Raw genomic sequence first — 5,834 nt, forward strand, 5'->3', positions numbered from 1 at the left:
ACTCTGAAGAAGATTTGCAACGAATCCTCGAAGGATTCTGGACTATCCGCGGTCATCCAATGATTCTACGACGTTGGTCTCCTGATGTCCGTTTGGAGTTAGATAGCCTACAGTCTATTCCATTATGGGTATCCTTTCAAGGACTGCCTCTACATCTTTGGAGTCAACGTTTTATTGCAAAGTTATGCAGCACTTTGGGACAGCCACTCTACATCGACAAAGCAACAGCAGCTCAGACGAGATTAGCATTTGCACGAGCATGTGTGCTGGTTTCTTCCGATGAAGATCTTACTAATGAGGTTTTCTATCGTGATCTTGATGGGAACACTCGGAAGGTACATGTCTCATATTCCTGGAAGCCACAACGATGTCAGCGTTGCTTATCTTTTGGTCATGCAAATGGAGCTTGTCAGCAAACCCCAAAACCAATCACAAAGGTCTATCAACCACGTCAAGCGCATCAGCAACAAAGTGATTCTTCTCTAATGGCAGTAGCACCGATGGTGGCGAAAACTATTGAGCATTCCGACTCGCAAGGAAAGCATTGCGGACAGAAGGACAATTCCAAAACATTATCTCTTCCTATAATATCAGAGCCTTCCACAATAGAGGTTTCCCATGGTACAAGTGGACAGGAGAAACATAAGTCAGGAACTTCATCTCTTCCAATATCATCGGATCCATCCACAATAGCTCAACGAACTCAGGTCCAAGCAAATATCGCCAGCGCACGGGCCATGCTAATCTTCTCTGTATCGTTCCAATTTTATCGGATGTCTCCGAAGAGACATCCTTGGGTGTATCATTCCAATTAGCAAGGAATTGGGTAATCAAACACATTTCCTATGCAATCTCTTCTGGAACTAGTACTAATATGTGGTACGATCCTTGGGTGAATAGGAAGAGTATATTTCAATTATATGGTGACAGAATACGAAAATATCTTGGGGCTCCCAAAGATTGGAAGGTTTCTGAGTTCATTGCTAACGGTACCTAGTGTCTACCTAATCCTATTGCTCCCGAAATGTTATCACTTTGGCCGACTATTATATATATTCCAATCAGGAACAACTCTTCAGATATACTTATTTGGCCTCATGACAATGGCAAATTTAGTGCCATATCCGCATGGAATCAAATTAGGCAAAGAAATAACAAGTGGGTCCCAAATAGTTGGACATGGGATCGACCGGGATCACAAAGACATTCCTTATGTATATGGCAGGCCCTTCTCAATAAATTACCTACAATAGACAAGATGAAAAGAAGAGGTATTTACCATGTTAACCGATGCTCCCTTTGTATGCAACAAGAAGAAACTGTTGACCACCTCTATTTTGCTTGTGATTATACAAAATGGATATGGAAGGAGATTCTCCAGCGATTTGAACTCAATAGACTACCACAACCAAACTTGCACCAAGAACTATACGACCTCATGCAATGTTTCTCAAGAAAGGGGCCTCTCACACAACTGGCAAAGGTTACTTTCAGATGCGCTATTTGGAGGATGTGGAAGGAGAGATATAACCGAATATTTGAATGCCAACACACAAACAATGCTCAGCTATTGAAAGAGATTATTAGAGACTCAAGATCCTGTATGGAGCAAGATCTCAAAACGGTGCACTTTACCCAAAGAGAAAAAGATATTTTTATCAAATTCAATTTTGCTATTAGCTAAAGATCTTGGGAATGATACCAAATTATGTACCCATAGGTAGTTTTGACATATCTGGATAAACATTTTCTCTAATGATTATAATTAGGAGTTATAGTCTACAGCATGTGTAGTCATAACTATGAGTTACTTACTTGGCTTTGTCTATGACTTGTATAGATAAAGCTATTTGTATAAACTTTACACATAATCAATTTACTTTTACTTACAAAAAAAAAATATCGCCAGCAAGGATATTTTTCCTCAACAAACTCAGGCCACAACAAACATCGCCAACAAGGATATTCTGTCTCAACAAACTCATGCCCCAACAAACCTCTCTAGCCAGGTTGCTCCAACAAGTACTATTCAAGATATTGGGCTGCAACAATCTTATCGAGCTTCAACAAACCCTGCCAATCAAGATCACATGATTCAAGGTACTTTAAAGTTTAAAAATCTATAAGTTGTAGATGAAGTGGATAAATATAGGAATAAAGCCATAAAAGGTAAGGATATTGTGAGGGAGGAAAATGCAAAACCGAAGGATAAGAAAAAGGATGGTACAATCCATCCAAAGTCGTAGGATGAATAACTTACTACCTTTTCATTTGTTTATTACTAATGAAGATAACATGCTGGAAAGTTCGCGGACTTAATAAGCCGGAGAAATGTCGGGAGCTCAACAGAATAATCAAGTCTGCCGCATGTGATATTGTTATTCTAGTGGAAACGAAAATTAAACAATCACGCGTTCAAGCTAAAAAGAATTTAATATGGCCGGACGCATAACTGTTTACCAATGACTCAAATGAAACTTTTGGTAGAATATGGGTCTTATGGCATCCTAACTCTATTAATGCTTGGTTTTTTTTTTTTTTGGTAAGTAAAAGTAAAATTCATTATGTGTAAAGTTTCTACAAATAGCTTTATCTATACAAGTCATAGACAAAGCCAAGTAACTCATAGAGTGCTAATGCGATAGTTATGACTACACATGCTGTAGACTATAACTATCTGTGGGAACATTATTTGGCATCATTCCCAAGATCTTTAGCTAATAGCAAAATTAAATTTGATAAAAATATCTTTTTCTCTTCGGGTGAAGTGCTCGGTTTTGAGTTCATGCTCCATACAGGATCTTGAGTCTCTAATAATCTCTTTCAAGAGCTGAGCATTGTTTGTGTATTGACATTCAAAGATTCTATTACATCTCTCCTTCCACATCCACCAAATAGCACATCTGAAAATAACCTTTGCCAGTTGTGTAAGAGGCCCTTTTCTTGAGAAACATTGCATAAGGTCGCCTAGTTCTTGGTGCAAGTTTGGTTGCGGCAGTCTATTGAGTTCAAATCGCTGGAGAATCTCCTTCCATATCCATTTTGTATAATCACAAGCAAAATAGAGGTGGTCAACAGTTTCTTCTTGTTGCAAACAAAGGGAGCATCGGTTAACATGATAGATACCTCTTCTTTTCATATTGTCTATTGTAGGTAGTTTATTGAGAAGGGCCTGCCATGTACATAAGGAGTGTCTTTGTGATCCCGGTCGATCCCATGTCCAACTGCTTGGGACCCACTTGTTATTTCTTTGCCTAATTTGATTCCATGCGGATGTGGCACTAAATTTACCATTGTCATGAGGCCAAATAAGTATATCTGAAGAGTTGTTCCTGATTCGAATAGCTATGATAGTCGGCCAAAGTGATAACATTTCAGGAGAAATAGGATTAGGGAGACACCAAGTACCGTTAGCGATGAACTCGGAAACCTTCCAATCTTTGGGAGCCCCAAGATCTTTTCGTATTCTGTTGCCATATAATTGAAATATACTCTTCCCATTCACCCAAGGATCGTACCACATATTAGTACTAGTTCCAGAAGAGATTGCATACGAAATGTGTTTGATTAGCCAATTCCTTGCCTTGAAAATTCCTTTCCAAGCTGCAGAGTGGTATGTTCTTGTTGAAATTTCCCATATTGATTCCTTTGAGAGATACTTAGCAGAAACCCAATGTGACCATAAGGAACATTTGTTTTGCAAAAGATCCCACAATTGCTGTACCAAACATGCTTGATTCCAATCTCTAGTATTTCTCAAATTTAGCCCCCCTTCATCTTTCGGTTTGCAAATACTATCCCAATTTACCATATGCATTGCCTTATCATTTGTGCCATTCCAGATGAAGTTCATTAATAACCGTTCAATATCTTGGAGAAGTCCAGCAGGTAGAAGAAATGCATTACACCAATATATAGAGTAGGAGTGCAATACCGAACGGATGAGTTCGAGTCGTCCTGCTTTTGATAGAAACCTATTTTTCCAAGAAGAAATTCTATTCTTTATTTTTTGCAAGATAGGTTGACAGTGGGTTTTGTGAATGCCTGTGGATATGAGCGGGAGACCCAAATAAGGAACTGGCAAGCTTCCTTCACTAACCCCCAAAGTTTGTGAAATAAAGACCTTATCCTCAACGTAAGGGCTCATATATACTTTACTTTTCGCATGATTTAACTGAAGTCCAGAAACCATACCAAAGTCATTCATAATAGTAGCCAGGTTCTTTACTGAAGTTGGTTAATTTTGGAGAAAGATAAGTAAGTCATCTGCAAATGTTATATGTGATATATGAACAGAACCAGCACTGGGTACCTTAATGCTGTCATTTAAGACTGCGTGTTCCAACATACAGCTAAGTCCTTCCATCGCAATAGTAAAGAGATACGGAGAGAGTGGATCACCTTGTCGGATGCCATTCGTGCTCCCAAAAAAACAAATAGGTGAGCCATTAAAGAGTATCGAAAACTTTGGAGTTTCTAGGCAAGATTGAATCCAATTAATCCATTGTTGTGGGAAGTTCATATCAAGGAGCATCTTATAGATAAATTTCCTATTAACTGAATCAAAGGCTTTCCTTAGATCAGCTTTAATGCAGATTTTTGTCCCTCTTGCTTTTGAATGCAAATCTTTGACCAAGTCATTAGCAAGCAAAATGTTATGATGTATACTTCTCCCTTTGATGAAAGCAGCTTGATTTGGGCTAATGATCTTGTGTAATACCTTTTGCATTCTATTTGCCAAAACTTTGGAGATGATCTTGTATATAAAGATGCATAATGATATGGGTCGATAGTTCTCTAGTGAATCAGCCCCTGCATTCTTCGGAATTAAAGAAATAAAAGTGCAATTCATCTCTCTAAGAATATGACCTGAAGAGAAAAAATGTTGGCAAGCTTTGATCACATCATTTCCAATAATAGACCAAGCAGTTTGGTAAAATTCAGCTGGAAATCCATCTGGACCTGGGCTTTTGTGCTTTGGTGACTTAAAGACAACACATACAATTTCGTCATCTGTAATTGGGGCATTGAGGATTGAAATAGCTTCCGAATCAAGTTTTCTAGTCGGCTCCACATGAATGTTATTAGGTTTCCCAGCTTGATTGAGTAAGGAATAAAAAAATTGCTCTGTGTGTGCTTTAACCTCATCTAAATTCTCAATAAGATTATCATCTTTGTCTTTGCATTTGCTGATACGGTTAACAGCCCTTCGAGTAGCAATTGAAGCATAGAAAAATTTAGTATTGGAATCCCCTAGTGTAAGCCAATGCTGTCGAGACTTCTGCTTTGCAAAACTTTCCTCCTGTTTTAAGACTTGCATGAAGTTATTTCTGGCTTCCGTCTCTTTGTAGATAATATTAACACCAGAGTTCAATTTTGCAGAAATTAACTAATGTCATTGCAACATGAGCTGCAACTTCAGCCAAATGATAAAAATATTATCTACAAAGAGACAGAAGCCAGAAATAACTTCATACAAGCCTTAAAACAGGAGGAAAGTTTTGCAAAGCAGAAGTCTCGACAGAATTGGCTTACACTAGGGGATTCCAATACTAAATTTTTCTATGCTTCAATTGCTACTCGAAGGGCGATTAACCGTATCAGCAAATGCAGAGACAAAGATGACAATCTTATTGAGAATTTAGATGAGGAATTTTTTTATTCCTTACTTAATCAAGTTGGGAAACCTAATAACATTCATGTGGAACCGACTAGAAAACTTGATTCGGAAGCTATTTCAATCCTCAATGCCCCAATTACAGATGACGAAATTGTTTGTGTTGTCTTTAAGTCACCAAAGCACAAAAGCCCAGGTCCAGATGGATTTCCAACTG

The 5,834-nt window shown here is 38.3% G+C and overlaps 1 non-coding gene across 1 annotated transcript; it reads right to left on the reverse strand.

Moving 5' to 3' along the window:
• Window positions 1–687: 687 nt before the first annotated feature.
• LOC135637438 (U6 spliceosomal RNA) lies at window positions 688–789 on the reverse strand. The gene has a single exon (XR_010496285.1). It is a non-coding gene; the product is annotated as a U6 spliceosomal RNA (small nuclear RNA).
• Between the last annotated feature and the right edge of the window lie 5,045 nt (window positions 790–5,834).

Source organism: Musa acuminata, chromosome BXJ3-4, assembly GCF_036884655.1.
Source record: "Musa acuminata AAA Group cultivar baxijiao chromosome BXJ3-4, Cavendish_Baxijiao_AAA, whole genome shotgun sequence".
NCBI classification, from domain to species: Eukaryota; Viridiplantae; Streptophyta; class Magnoliopsida; order Zingiberales; family Musaceae; genus Musa; species Musa acuminata.